A 16,299-nucleotide genomic window follows, 5' to 3' on the forward strand; every position below is an offset into this window, starting at 1 on the left:
GTTGATTTTTTTAAAAATCATTAAATTCTGTATTTTTTCTGAAAATCTGTAATTCTGTATCTGAAATTTGGCGAAAAATCTGTAAAATACAGAATATTCTGTATATGTGGCAACCCTGCATCTGCCCTATCCAGGGTGAATTTTTGCTTCGTTCTTCCATTTTCTTAAACTTTAAAGTGCATTCGCTTCTAGCCTTTAAAAAGACCGATAAGAAGATCATAACCAACTCTCTCGAAGCCATAACCCCTAAACGTACGATTCAATCTCCATCAGGGCGGACCTAATTCAAACGCTTTCTTTGATTATTTAAAAACGAAACAATTTGATCCTGCTTGACGGGGCCTTTGTGTTTCAATATTATCAATGTTTATTTTGTTCACTGCTTACCAAATTTACGCCTTCAATCGGATATTGTTCAAGCTCTCACGAAATAAATTGATGTGAAATGCTGTATTTATTTTATTCTATTGCACCCCCATTCCGAATGCTCACACTTGTCTGCTCACTTCATCCATCAAATTTTGTACAATTTTTTCCCCATTTTCAATAGCATCTATCCAAACCCTTCAACTCCCAATTCTGAATTCGTACCACCTACAATATTGTGCAACTTTCTCAATGCTAATGCTAATGCTAATCTATCCAAACCCTTCAACTCCAACTTATTTCCAATAACTTTGAGATACTTACTAAGTTCTGTCTTCACTCTCAATAGAGGTGCTATATTCACATTGTTGGTGTCGTATCAGCCGAACACTTTTCGAGCGCAGTGGCCGGACGCTAGATCAGGTCAAAAAGGTCAAAGTTTAACGTTTGTGATTCTTTAGAAATGACAAGAGCCGCTTCCGAAGACGCTGTGTCTTGTATATTTCGCCGTTTGTAGTTCCAGAATTTTCTTTCCACTAAAATTGAAAACCTTTCGCAATAGTGCTTGTACAACACAAAATGCGACGTGTCAATCACATTCAAAACCAAGAGTTGTGTATGAATCCTCAAGTGATACAAACTTAATATTGCTAGAACACGTCTAAGCTAAATTATACCACTAAAGTTATCTGTTGTTTTTTGAATAATCCACTGTTTGTATAAAGAATAGAACATTTTGTGCTACGCTCTCAAAAGAGGAAATTGATTCTCGTTTGCGTTAGTCGACCAAGCAAGGATAAACAACACGGTTTTGAGCAATCTGGCCCAGATAAAGGTACACTGTGAAGAATATTTCCGTTGTGAAATTTTTCTTTGAGAAATCCTGGTGTTTTAGTTCGAGAAACAATAAGAACATATTCTAATTATATTACATAAGAGTCTCATTTTATTGTTAAAAGTACATCATTTTGTCAATATCTTATATGCAAGACAACTCCTCATGTATATTCGCTGGTACGAGCACCAGTACGTAAAACCCAATTAAAAATGCACTTACTGCTTCCGTATTACTGCTACTCAAAATTCCGTAGAATCCAGCAACCGCACATTTCTTCCCGTTGTTCATGGAAGCCACAAGCACGGAATAACGAGCGTTTTCACTGACTAGCTAATTGCACAGATTAATCTGCGGCATTAGCAGGCTTGCTTCACGAAGTTCACGTAGCATACCCGCCGAGATATGCACTCCACTCCGCCATAGGTAAACAAAGCCCCTTCTTGCTTGCATTAATGACTGTGTCTGTATGCTCCACGGCGCCACCCGAAAGAGAAGCACCATCTCTCGTAACCGGAAATAAATGCAGAAATGTGATATAATTAGACCGTAATGGAAATTGGAGACTTTTGCCCTCGTGCAAAATCGTTGTGTAATATGAAAATTGGTAGACTCGGCTCTTGTGGTAGAACAATGGCAACCACCTGAAATTTTGGCCCAGTCGAATGAACGAACATCGTAAACGTGTTTTTGTCACAGGTAAGGTAAGTTTTCAATCCTATCAACAGAAAAAATGTTTCTCGACTAATTGAGGATGTAAAGGTAGATTTTGAATTAGGCTGCCACGAAGATTTTATTTTCATTTTCACTCACAGTTCGTTTTCTATCGGTTTGGAAACCCAGAAACCGCGCACCAATCCTATACATGTATACCATACCCTGGAGCCCAGAAACAGCCACCCGAAATGCTTCTCATTTTTATTTTCCGTTTCGACTTTCACCGCTTCCTTCACTAGGTTAGCTATTGCTGTAATGCATCTCTCTATCCGGCAGCAAAAACATCCCAAATTGTATCCTATTCGGCAGATTCGCGGGAAAATCTCCGTATGCCATCGTGCACAGGGTTGAAGCGTAATCATCAATTAAAAAAGCTCAAATAGCCTCCATACTCCACATGTATCCAGTCGTAGCTTCAAATTTTCAGAACAGCACAAACAACAATATCAATCGTTCGCCGCATTAATAGCAGAATCATTCAATCGGAAGTTCGACTCTGACGTTTGATGTTGCTGCCGAAGGAATGCTTCCACAGGATTCCAACCCGAGGCGGACTCTTACGTGGACAAGAATTTGCATACTAGTTGTCCCTAGCTCGAAGGCATCGGCGCGCATTTCCACAGGACTAAAGCTGTACATAGCTCATTCGTCCGAGGGTATCATATAGAGCCACATAAGCCAGCTCACTTCACATTACAAAGCCCCGCACGATTAAAGCTTAATCGTTTAAAAATCCACATGCTCGACGTAAATTATATTTATCAAATTATTTTCAAATTAGCCCCATGCCGCCAAGATACATAATTCATCTCTCGGCAGCCGTATCATTAAACAGCGATTCCATATTTTTAAGCTTAATGCTGAAATAACAATCAGCCGAGATAATTTATGTCATAATAAAATAACCAAGTGTTGATGCGATTTTTTTCCTCTCTCTCTCGTGCAATATCCTTTTCAGGGACACCAACTCAACTTGGCTCAAGCTAGCTCCGTGCCGTAAGGCCTTGGCGATGGCAATGGAAAATGCCGTTCCTCGTTCGGTGTTTATTTGGGAAAAAATGAATAAGGGCACAACAAAAAGCATATGCCTAGCGAGCGCATAAAATTGTGTAAAAGAGGCTGTGGAATAGATTTTGCATTATACCGTGAAGCGCTGCTAGGTTCGTGTGGAAAATCTTGTGTCGCTTTTTTTTTGGCAGCAAAAAAATGGCACACCGACGGCTAACGCCATGGTTTCAATTTGAGGATAACATGCGAACATGCGAAACGAAGTGGAAAGATGATAAACTGTCAATGAAAAATATATTAACATTCACTTTCGATTTTCAGAAGAGTGCGAGAGGGTTCAATCTTTGAGAATATTATGTGATGTGTATGTACCGGGAATGAGTAATAAGCATGAATCTATCAAATTTTTGCCTATGTTCGAACAGTCATGACTCTTAGACAAAATATATTTGTTTAGATTCAACTGGTCACATTTAATGGAGTAATTTATATAGTTCTAATAGTCAGTTCCTGTATTTATGTTCTTTATTGTTCAGAAAGAAGAGTTCATTACATTACTTACCGGAGAGTCAGTATCCTTCGATATAGCATTTTTAATTAAATCTGCTCCAAAAATGTTACCAGTATCCATTGCGTCGTGTCATTCTAGTTATAATATTCATATTCTCCTCTTGTATAAATATTTAATACATTCTTTACGTATACAAAATCTTTTGATATTATATAATTGATAATTAGTTCTAGTTATTAAAACGAGTAAGAGTATGGATAGAATAATAAAAAAAACATATATGCGATAGAAATAGATTTAAATATGCCTTCTGAAAATCCGGAACATCTCCGGTATCCGCAAGCCACCCCAAAGTCAAGAACAGGTTAAACTAGATAAATAATTTTTGTTCACGAACTGTCGACGGAGGTCCTGGTCAAGTAAACAATATTGTGAACACGTCCGATGTCATTTCGAAATTGCGAACAATAGCCATCACAAAGGGTAGAAATTGATTTTCCGGACCATCGGTTAACTGTGAAAACTCGTAACACAAAAAACAAATAATAAAACAGCTGTCTGATTTTTGTATATGTTTGTAAAAAAGTCAGCTTTCAAGAAAAAATATAAAAAATATAGCGCTCTCTTTCTTTTACCAAGAAACTATAAAACAAATGAATCAATAAGTAAAAATCAAAACCCAAAATTTTTGCAAGTGTAACATTTTTCCAAGAAAGACTAGCTAATTGAGTTTAATTTGATATGCCGATCATCTAGATCTGTCCAGTAGATCAAAAGCTATGAATTTAAAAAAAATCATTTTTGGAAAAGTTGGTTTTTCGTACCACCCTAAAATGGGAATGGGCACCCTAACAAAATAATAAAAAATATAGGTCTATATTAGACCTGTTAAAATGAACAAAACTATCACTTTTAACAAAAATCTGAGAACCACTATATCGGTTTGGCGTAGAATGGCTGTATATATATCGCCATTTTGGATTTACATTCTTCCTAAATAACTGTGTTCTACTATTCAAGCCCTTCCATTTGATACCCATATTTTGAGAAAATATGCTGTCCGCCATTTTTTAGCGGCCGCCATCATGGGTTTTCAAGATTATGGAATACGCATTTTTATAATGACAGCAGAGATAAAGGTTTGTTCCAAATTTCAGATCAATCGGTCAACAGGAAGGGGGTCATACTTATATTAATGTGGGACAGCGCTTCAGATGTACAGAAAAAAGAAAGCGGCCGAAGCGCATTGTTTGCTTGTGGAAGTGAAAACATGTGAGAACTGGTTACTGCAATTCAAAATTCTAAATGACAATGACCATCGTGTTGTGACGAAAAGGTTTGAAAACGTGGAACTGCAGGAGTTGGGTACCACACAAATCGAGCGAATGGCAAATGGAGAATCGCAGAACAATTTATAAAATGCTTCTACAACAGCACCAAAAAGTCGGTTTTGCATAGGATAGTCACAGACGACGAAAAATGGATTTATTTAGAAAACCTCAAGCGGAAAAAATCATTGCTCTCACCTGGTGAAGCTGGCCAATCCACTGCAAAACCAAATCGTTTCAGCCGAAAGATAATGCTTTGTGTATGGTGAGACCAGGTGGGTACAGTGTACCACGAGCCACTAGAACCGAGTGAAACGGAGAATACAGATAGCTACCCCAACAAATGATAAATTGAAACCTTGTATTGGTGGAAGAAAGGCTGGAATGGGCCAGAAGACACGGTAAAGTGATATTACAGCATAATAACCCACCGGCACGCACTGCTAAAGTCGTGGAAAGCGCAATAAAAACAAGAAGTGGGTTTTATCTGTGATATAACCGCAAGGTAGACGTAGGGCTACCGTTGGCTCGGCAATCATTTATTTGAAATTGGATCTGAATCAATTTTTAATGCATGAATGAATGAATATTTTGAAAAAAATTGCTGAAAGGTTTTCTTCTTAGTGTGTGGACGGATGAGTATAAGTATGGAATTGTTATTAACATAAAATTCAACTCTTTCGAACTTGTTGGTGGTCCCGAAACGAACCGATGGATTTTGAGTGGCCTTGTAAAAGCAACTGAAGATGTTTGATACATGATTCATTCTTGTTTTCGTGAGAATGACACGAGATTTTTCATGATCACTCCATACGCAGAATAGAAACTGAGGGCGAAATAAAGTCTATATAACCTTGCATAAAATTCATTTCGTTTTTATCGTGATGTGGCAATTTTTCATGACTGTTCTATGCGAAAGCAGAACAGTAACTGATGCTATTGGATTGCATCACGGGAACACCAAGCCGAATGAGTAATGTGCGATTCACATAGAACGTTACGGAAAAGAACGTCCACGTTCCGTCAACGTCTTCACCAATTCACACATGCAGTCAATGCTCACACCAGCACCGTCACGTCAAATGTCAAATGAATGATTTATTAAATGTTATTCATGGTGTCGCCACCTACAACAGTTTTAACTTGCAATGACCTCTTTCGAATCAGCATACCTAGAATCAGTTCTAAATATGGAGAAAATCATGGAATTATGTTATTTGAATGCTTAAACCCCGTAGTCCCGACCCTTCTTCAACAATAATAATATATAGACTATTTTTCTCGGCTAGTCGCGAATGATTTTGACTCCGAAGTTTGGAATCAAGAGATATGTTGGCATAAAAAATACAACCGAAATCAAAACAAAAGCCGAGACACAAAACCCAGACACAAAGCCCAGACAAAAACCAAACGAGCCGTCCGTCTCCGTCAATTATTCTTTTCTACAAATCCTGCCGGTCGTTTTCGTTGAACGTATGCTGACGGGTCGTTACGTTGCCGGTGTATGTGAATGTTTCCATAAGAAATGCATGGTAGTATAACTGACGTAACGTGACGTGACGGAACGTGGACGTGACGCGGATGTTGTATGTGAATCGCACTTAAATGGGTGCGAATATTCCTTCGCTCGGACGCATTCACACGCAAACAATTTTTCACGACTGTTCCATGCGAAAGCAGAACAAAAACTGATGCGAGTGGAAGTACTCACGCCTTGCGTGTGTCCGCTATGGTTTTCCAAACACTAATGCAAGCGAGCAAAACAAATCACAGCTGGCATGTATTCGCTATGACGGTTTCTCCTGGTGCCTAGATTTTGCGTCCGTGTTTGGGAACACATTGCGATTACCAATCATCAATGAGCTAGATTGTTATGATTCCAATAGCTTACTTTTTTTTTGCAATTTTTAAGCTATTGAAACGATATTTTGGACCAATAAGTGACAATCATATAATTCGTTGACATTTTATCTTCGGATGAAATGATTATTATACCACTCCATTCAGCCGGTAAAGAGATATTAACGTTCAAAACCTTGCAGTCCAGCGTCACTCTCTCGTTTTCGAAACTTTGAACTTACACCCCGGTACAGAAATGAAAGACGTAGTCCTACATCAAACCCCTTAACTAGGAAACGTTATCATTCCCGTCGTATTCTCCAGACCTAGCCCCAGATTATCACCCATCATTGGAAAGAAATCAAAAATATGTACAAATAAAGTTCTTCCGAAAATCATGGGCTTTTTTTCAATTTTCAATTTCACCTTGGTATTTGCTATTTCCGGCTGCGTCTTTGCGGAAGAAAGCTCAAAATCATATTTTTGTGTTCTGAAAACACATTTTCCAGTAAGTTAAGTTCTCTGAATGACTACGCAAAATCTAAGTTTAAAATAAATATTTTTAGCAGTGCAATAACGGTCCAAAGCTCGATTAAAAAGTTGGTAAAGCGCAAGGCTATCGAGCAACGAAACAAAATTATCAGAATTGAGGTTGAGTCTATGTGTAAAGCGTAACGAAAAATGTGGACGAAAACATCTCACAACCTCTTGTGCAGGCCGCGAAAATTTCATACAATTATACATGACTCTACTCCTTGTCACACAGCTAAATCCATAGAAAAATTTGGAGCTTTGGACAAATCTGGAAACTCATCCGACTTGAATACCATAGAAAACATTTCAGAAAACTCTACGAAGCTCTACGGCCCTGACACAAAATTTCAAACTCGTTTATCTCGAAACTACTTTTTCCAAACTGGCGAACACGATATCTCCAGACCTAATGAACGGATTTATTCCGAATTTGGTGTGAATAAATCTTAATACATTGGTTCATCACACGAACCAATAAAAAAACCAAAATTTTTATTATTTTGAATTTTTCAAATTCGATTATTTTTTGACGTAGGACTACGTCTAACCGGAAGATATAGGGGGTGAAATGGAAATCTAGACACTGAACAAGTAGGAAAAAATGCAAGATTTGGAACGCTTATAACTCGAGCATTTCTCAATAGATCGCAAAGGTTTTTGTATCAATTGATAGGAAATATATCTACGCATCTATCATAACGAATAACAATTCATTTTTCTTGAGATAAATAATTGAATAATTGTGAAATATCAAGCATTGTCAAAATGCACTATGTGCCCATTCTTGATTGGTCCATTTTGTGCTCCTCAAATCGTACCGACCAAAACGGGCAACCATAGCAGCAGCGAAATAGAATGAAGCACGATTGGAAAGAAAAAAGAAAAAAATTAACGAAACATTGGTCGCAGTCTCACACATGCGTAATTCTCGAGCCAGCCAGTCAGCTTAAAAATCCCCGCTCCGCTGCCGTAACGATCATTCTTTGTGTGAATACCGACTGGACAACATCGTTGCTGGACGAGCTGGACGGCGAGGGATCGAGTGCCTTTCTCATGGCAAGAGGGTGGAGGTGGTAGCGCTGGAGTAAAAGTAGAGTAGAGTTTTCAAAGGGCCTTTCTCAAGGCTAGAGACGAATGAACTGCAAAAGTTTAAAGTCTCTATAATACAAGACCTTCCTTCCTTCCGTAACGATCATTCTCATTCAAACCGTACACCATATCGGTTCGCATCACAACACATCAACAAACCAACCCAAGCAGCCATGTCTGGACATGGTAAAGGAGGAAAAGTGAAGGGAAAGGCAAAATCCCGCTCAAACCGTGTTGATCTGGAGTTCCCCGCAAGGGTGTAGCTAGGCCGAGCGCGTTAGTACCAGTGCACCAGTCCACCTAGCCGGCGTTATATAGTTTCGGCCGCCGAAGTGATCGAGTTAGCTGGCAAAGCTGCTCGCGACGATAAGAAAACCCGCATTCGGAACAGAACACATTCGGTTCGGTGGACATCAGGACAACAGGCAGTTGCAGCGAGTGGCGAGTGGCAAAAGCAATCGCAAAACGGCATCAGGTAGCAGAAGAAAAGAGTTTGTCTTTATACAAACTGCTTTGGTGGCAAATCCAGAACAAGGCGGCATCGAGGGCGTTCGAAATGGTTTTTTTTTTTTCAAAACCACGAGTACTAAGTTTTCTAAATTGGAACCATTCCATAAAACAAGGCGCTTTTCAGGGCCATTAAACCTTCCAGAAAAGAGTTTAGGAAATACAGTTCAATGCTTTCTAAAACATCCAAAATAATAATAAAACACAAATTGGTTTTTTCTTAATTTGTTTGCCAGGATCTGATGAGTATGTGAATTTGGCAGTTGTTCTGAGCTTATTGATAGTTGGGGACTTTCCTGATTATTCAATTTTCACCAATTCTTAAATTGTTTCCAGATTGAAAGTACAGTAATTTACAATTAGTTCGACATTTAGCTAATTGGACGGACATGTAATGCGACTTATTTAGTTGGACATTTTTGTAAACATAGAGATCCAAATTATGACCCCACATTGAAAGTCGACACTGTACCACTGTCATCGCAAATGTTCAATTACAGGTTAAAATCGCCTCCAATGTGACACTGAGTGGTGCTTCGGCACGTCGCATTAAATATAATTTACTGTACAACATGTCACAAAGCTGGATGGGAAGAAATTTTGCAACTGTGAAAGCTGTGGCGAGTGGCAACAAATCGCTAAACAGGAAGGTTTAGCCGAACAAGATGGGGATATCGAGTGATAACAAAACAATAAACTCTTTAGATTGAAGATAATTTTGTGATCCTGAAAAGGACCCTTTTTAGCCTGCGTGTGAATCCAACGAGCGAACAAATCGTAATGAATGTATTTTTTTGCCATCGCTCCCTTTTAACGCTCATTCGTTCGTCTCGTTGGACTCGCCCCTCTGGCTGAGTCTGCTGATTTGTCTCTATCCTGTGAGTGTGTACCGCTAGAGTATAAAACACGCGGACCTCAAAAAAATATCTTATTTTCTTTCGAACCGTAAACCCGTGTGGTTGTACGGCATCGGCATCGTGGACGTAACAAAGGAGGACAAGTTAAGGGAAAGGCAAAGTCTCACTCGAACCGTGCAGGTCTCCAGTTCCCTGTTGGTCGCATTCACTGATTGCTCCGCAAGGGTAACTAGGCCGAACGGATTGGTGCCGGAGCACCAGTATACCTAACAGCGATTATAGAGTTTCGGCCGTCGGAGTGCTCGAGTTGGCTTGCAAAGCTGCTCACAACAATCAGAAAACCCGCATTAAGAACAGAGCAGCTTCGGTTCGGCGCTATATTTAACTATATTTTATATTTAACATAAGCTGTCCCCTTTGTATAGTCCTACGTCACTCCGGTTATGTCCCCGACATTACCAACCCGTCTTTTTTATATTACGATTTAACGAGAAGAAGAAGCAGCAACCGTAGCCAAACAGACATCGCTATAGAAGCAGAAAGAAATATAACATAATATTGTTTATTTACAAAATCCCAGGCTCAATAATGTGATTAAACGAACGATTCAACGAGAAATAACAATTAAGGTTCTCACAAAATATATCCAGGGCAAAAACCAAAAGTACTAATAAGAAGCAATTTTCTCGAATTGTTGAGCTACTCATCAGAAACCGAATATCACCAAAGGATTCGCTAAGTTCGATACTAGACCTTTCTGGGATTCTGTTACGGCTGATATAAACTGTCTTGGATTACCAACCAAGGAATCAATGGCTTGGAAAAATGTGAATAAATTATTTTTGTTTACTATATTCGTTTCTCACAGGTGGTTGGATGATATAAACCAAACAGTGAACCAAACACTGATGGAGAATAAAAGGCACAATCTTGAAATGGAAAAAATCAGCCTAGAGAAATTAAAAATCAAAAGAAGAATTCTCGAGTTAGAATTGAACTGTTTATAGTTGGCTTATTTTGTTTTAACTTTTATTTAGCTTTAGTTTTTTTTTGCTTCTATAAAACACAAATGTGGATCTTAGGTTCTTTTTACTTTTTATACTATAGAGAGACTTGAATGTTTATTCCAGTATCTGAATTGACATTTTTTCCAGTCTACTCAGTTTATAAGTGCGTGTCAGGGAAACATATTACGGTCTGCATAAAGCAAACGAGTACAAACGTAGTTGCCGCTCGCATGTATTTGCAAAGCGGATTTCCCCTGGCACCTTGGTTTAGAAGTCTTTGTTAGGGAACACATTTAGGTGGGAATAAAAATAACCACAACTTGCATCATGCAAGTTGCATGTATTTGCAATGCCGATTTCCCCAGGCTGCTTGGTTCTGAAGTATGTGTTGGGGAATTTGTAAATCGGTCCGATCAAAAGGTGGCAGTTAGGGCGTTTTGATAACGCTCGACATATTTATTTTATCAGTGACTCAAAATTCTTGCATTCAATTAACATGCGGTTGTCGTTTGCGAATTATAAACAAATATTATGCAAGGCACAGCAAACATTATCATCAGCTTTCCTAGGCGAACAATGAAGCTGACGATCACCATGAATACAATGGAATCTATTTTTCATGATACCAATTGTTCTCTCTATTATTCCCCTTGCCCCTTGCCCCTCGTTAAATTCGCATTCTGGACTTCTTCGCTCAGGAGTTCGACTCGTAAGGACAACCGGCATCACCTGGTAAGAAAAACAAACAATTATTGAGGATTATACGCATCACAATAGTATTTGTAGCCTACCTAAAATTTTGTATTGCTGTCACCATTCCTAAGCATTTGTCGTAAGTGTGCTCGGGCCAGACTTAAGCCCCAAATATGGGAATCGTGATTGGAGCCCTGTTAACTTGCATCGACGAATCGAACGCGCTTTTTGTGATCACATATCTGTATAAATATTTTTGTAAATTGACTTTTATTTCAACAAATACGGGATGCTAGGTTTTTATGCATAAATATTCTAAGGTGTGATGGAGGGTTTTATTTGATGAAAAAAATCGTTCTGCGCATATGATTCGATTCGTGACAACCTAAAATCCAAGCTACGTAGCGCTATCATCTTAGTTACATTGGAATGCTGATAAAATGCCCCACTAAACGTCCCTCATTATCCAAATAGTACAATTAAGTAACATTTGCTACGAAAAAAGGTTAAAATTAACCTTTTTGTATGGGTTTGTGTTATTCTCTCCCAAAAATTCATTATTACCTATATTATTATTATCAACCAAACAAAACTCCTCTATTTGTTCTATATTGACGTAGGACTACGTCTTTCATTTCTATACTGGGGTGTAAGTTCGATGTTTCGAAGATTTTGAGCGTTAACACCTCCTAAACAACTGAACGAAATGGTATGATAAATACTTATTTCGAAAGATAAAATGTCTACGCGTTATATGCTTGTTACTTTTTGATCCAAAAACTTGTTTCAATAGCCCTAAAATCGCTTTCAAAACAGGCTATTGAAACAATACCAATCGGTATATAAGCGTATGCCCCTCGGAAATCCACTCTCTATAGAGACGAATGAACTCTCAGAGTTTAAAGTCTCTTTAATTCAAAACCTAACCTAACCTAAATCCAATCAGTTATGATTGCGCAACGATTGAGATATGATCGCTGGAATGAATGGATGTTTCCCTAACACAGACTTCAAATCCATCGAGCCTGGGAAAATCGGCATTGCAGAATTGATGCAAGCTGCGGGTACTTTTGTATTCGCTTGCGTTTCTGCAAATTTGAATTTTTCCATAACACAGACTTCAAAACCATGGGATCTGGGGAAATTGACATTGCAAAATAGATGCAAGATGCGGGTACTTTCGTACTTGCTTGCGTTTCTGCAAATCGGAATGTTTCCCTAACACAGACTTCAAAACCATGGCGGAAACCATGTAAGCGGAAGGGAATATCTTAGAGAAAAGTGAGAAGTATTCAGGACAATACCTAACATACAAAAAGTATATAGCTTGCTACACTACGGTGAAATTCATATTTAATACACTATGTTGTTTTTGTGACGTGACAACGCTTTGTGAGGACTGCTTTTTTCGCACAGAGCGTGTTGTCACGTCACAAAATGCATGCCGGTTTTTGCAAGGTTCTTGTGAATTTTTTGAAAAACTCAATATACATAAATCTACATTCATCTGTTGTTGCCAAAACAACAAAGTTTAATTGTACGTTTTGAAATAGTCCCGTTTATAAAATACAACATCAATTTTCAAAAGTCGGAAACCGCCAAAAATTCAGGTGTTGTCCCGTCACAAAAGTATTGGACTGGCAACAAGCGAATTGTTGAATTCGCTTGTTGCCAGTCCAATACTATAAAATAATGTCCAACTGATGAATCTTGTAGGACATTTTCTAAATTACACCTTGACCTTGCTCTTTGGAAATCATGTGATTTATACATGAAAACAAGAGAAAAAACTATAGATGGGTTATACCTAAGATATAACCGCAAGGTTGACGTAGGACTGCCGTTGGCTTAGTAATCATTTGTGTTTCTTCAATTAGCAATAATCGCATCTCGGATGTTCCTTATTGGGTAAGATATCGACCGTGTTAGCAAAACGAATTCCGGAGTGTAAAAATGCATGGAGGTATTTAAGTACTACGGACTTGCATGTATCTGCAATGCCAATTTCCCCAGGCTCCATGGTTTTGAAGTCTGTATTAAGGAAACATTCCAATTTGCAGAAACGCAAGCGAGTACAAAAGTACCCGCAGCTTGCATCAATTTTGCAATGCCGATTTCCCCAGGTTCCATGGTTTTGAAGTCTGTGTTAGAGAAACATTCCGATTTGCAGAAACGCAAGCAAGTACGAAAGTACCCGCATCTTGCATCTATTTTGCAATGTGCATTTCCCCAGACCCCATGGTTTTGAAGTCTGTGTTATGGAAAAATTCAAATTTGCAGAAACGCAAGCGAATACAAAAGTACCCGCAGCTTGCATCAATTCTGCAATGCCGATTTTCCCAGGCTCGATGGATTTGAAGTCTGTGTTAGGGAAACATCCATGCATTCCAGCGATCATATCTCAATCGTTGCGCAATCATAACTGAGTGGATTTAGGTTAGGTTTTGAATTAAAGAGACTTTAAACTCTGAGAGTTCATTCGTCTCTATAGAGAGTGGATTTCCGAGGGGCATACGCTTATATACCGATTGGTGTTGTTTCAATAGCCTGTTTTGAAAGCGATTTTAGGGCTATTGAAACAAGTTTTTGGATCAAAAAGTAACAAGCATATAACGCGTAGACATTTTATCTTTCGAAATAAGTATTTATCATACCATTTCGTTCAGTTGTTTAGGAGGTGTTAACGCTCAAAATCTTCGAAACATCGAACTTACACCCCAGTATAGAAATGAAAGACGTAGTCCTACGTCAATATAGAACAAATAGAGGAGTTTTGTTTGGTTGATAATAATAATATAGGTAATAATGAATTTTTGGGAGAGAATAACACAAACCCATACAAAAAGGTTAATTTTAACCTTTTTTCGTAGCAAATGTTACTTAATTGTACTATTTGGATAATGAGGGACGTTTAGTGGGGCATTTTATCAGCATTCCAATGTAACTATGATGATAACGCTACGTAGCTTGGATTTTAGGTTGTCACGAATCGAATCATATGCGCAGAACGATTTGTTTCATCAAATAAAACCCTCCATCACACCTTAGAATATTTATACATAAAAACCTAGCATCCCGTATTTGTTGAAATAAAAGTCAATTTACAAAAATATTTATACAGATATGTGATCACAAAAAGCGCGTTCGATTCGTCGATGCAAGTTAACAGGGCTCCAATCACGATTCCCATATTTGGGGCTTAAGTCTGGCCCGAGCACACTTACGACAAATGCTTAGGAATGGTGACAGCAATACAAAATTTTAGGTAGGCTACAAATACTATTGTGATGCGTATAATCCTCAATAATTGTTTGTTTTTCTTACCAGGTGATGCCGGTTGTCCTTACGAGTCGAACTCCTGAGCGAAGAAGTCCAGAATGCGAATTTAACGAGGGGCAAGGGGCAAGGGGAATAATAGAGAGAACAATTGGTATCATGAAAAATAGATTCCATTGTATTCATGGTGCTCGTCAGCTTCATTGTTCGCCTAGGAAAGCTGATGATAATGTTTGCTGTGCCTTGCATAATATTTGTTTATAATTCGCAAACGACAACCGCATGTTAATTGAATGCAAGAATTTTGAGTCACTGATAAAATAAATATGTCGAGCGTTATCAAAACGTCCTAACTGCCACCTTTTGATCGGACCGATTTACAAATTCCCCAACACATACTTCAGAACCAAGCAGCCTGGGGAAATCGGCATTGCAAATACATGCAACTTGCATGATGCAAGTTGTGGTTATTTTTATTCCCACCTAAATGTGTTCCCCAACAAAGACTTCAAAACCAAGGTGCCAGGGGAAATCCGCTTTGCAAATACATGCGAGCGGCAACTACGTTTGTACTCGTTTGCTTTATGCAGACCGTAATATGTTTCCCTGACACGCACTTATAAACTGAGTAGACTGGAAAAAATGTCAATTCAGATACTGGAATAAACATTCAAGTCTCTCTATAGTATAAAAAGTAAAAAGAACCTAAGATCCACATTTGTGTTTTATAGAAGCAAAAAAAACTAAAGCTAAATAAAAGTTAAAACAAAATAAGCCAACTATAAACAGTTCAATTCTAACTCGAGAATTCTTCTCTTGATTTTTAATTTCTCTAGGCTGATTTTTTCCATTTCAAGATTGTGCCTTTTATTCTCCATCAGTGTTTGGTCCACTGTTTGGTTTATATCATCCAACCACCTGTGAGAAACGAATATAGTAAACAAAAATAATTTGTTAACATTTTTCCAAGCCATTGATTCCTTGGTTGGTAATCCAAGACAGTTTATATCAGCCGTAACAGAATCCCAGAAAGGTCTAGTATCGAACTTAGCGAATCCTTTGGTGATATTCGGTTTCTGATGAGTAGCTCAACAATTCGAGAAAATTGCTTCTTATTAGTACTTTTGGTTTTTGCCCTGGATATATTTTGTGAGAACCTTAATTGTTATTTCTCGTTGAATCGTTCGTTTAATCACATTATTTAGCCTGGGATTTTGTAAATAAACAATATTATGTTATATTTCTTTCTACTTCTATAGCGATGTCTGTTTGGCTACGGTTGCTGCTTCTTCTTCTCGTTGAATCGTAATATAAAAAACAGGAAGTGGGTTATCTTCTTCTTCTTGAATGGCGTTAACGTTCCCTGTGAAATTTTTGCTTTCTCAACGTATTCATTAACTAGCGTTATTTATTAATACTTAGTTGAGATTTCTTAAGCCAAATAGCACGCCTTGAATGTATTCCGAGGGGCAAGCTCTTGAATACGCGTGTCCACAGTGCAAGTCGAAGGAAATTTCTTTGACGAAAAATCCTCCGGCCAGAACGGGAATCGAACCCGAACGTCCGGCATGATAATGTGAAACGCTAACCACTCGGCCACGGGTGCACAGGAAGTGGGTTATATCTATGGTATAACCGCAAGGGTGACGTATGACTATAGTTGATTTAGAGATCATTTGTTTGAAGTTGAATCTGAATTCATTCTGAATGAATGAATATTTGGGGGACTTCG

This window comes from Toxorhynchites rutilus, chromosome 2, assembly GCF_029784135.1.
Source record: "Toxorhynchites rutilus septentrionalis strain SRP chromosome 2, ASM2978413v1, whole genome shotgun sequence".
In the NCBI taxonomy this organism is placed as follows: Eukaryota; Metazoa; Arthropoda; class Insecta; order Diptera; family Culicidae; genus Toxorhynchites; species Toxorhynchites rutilus.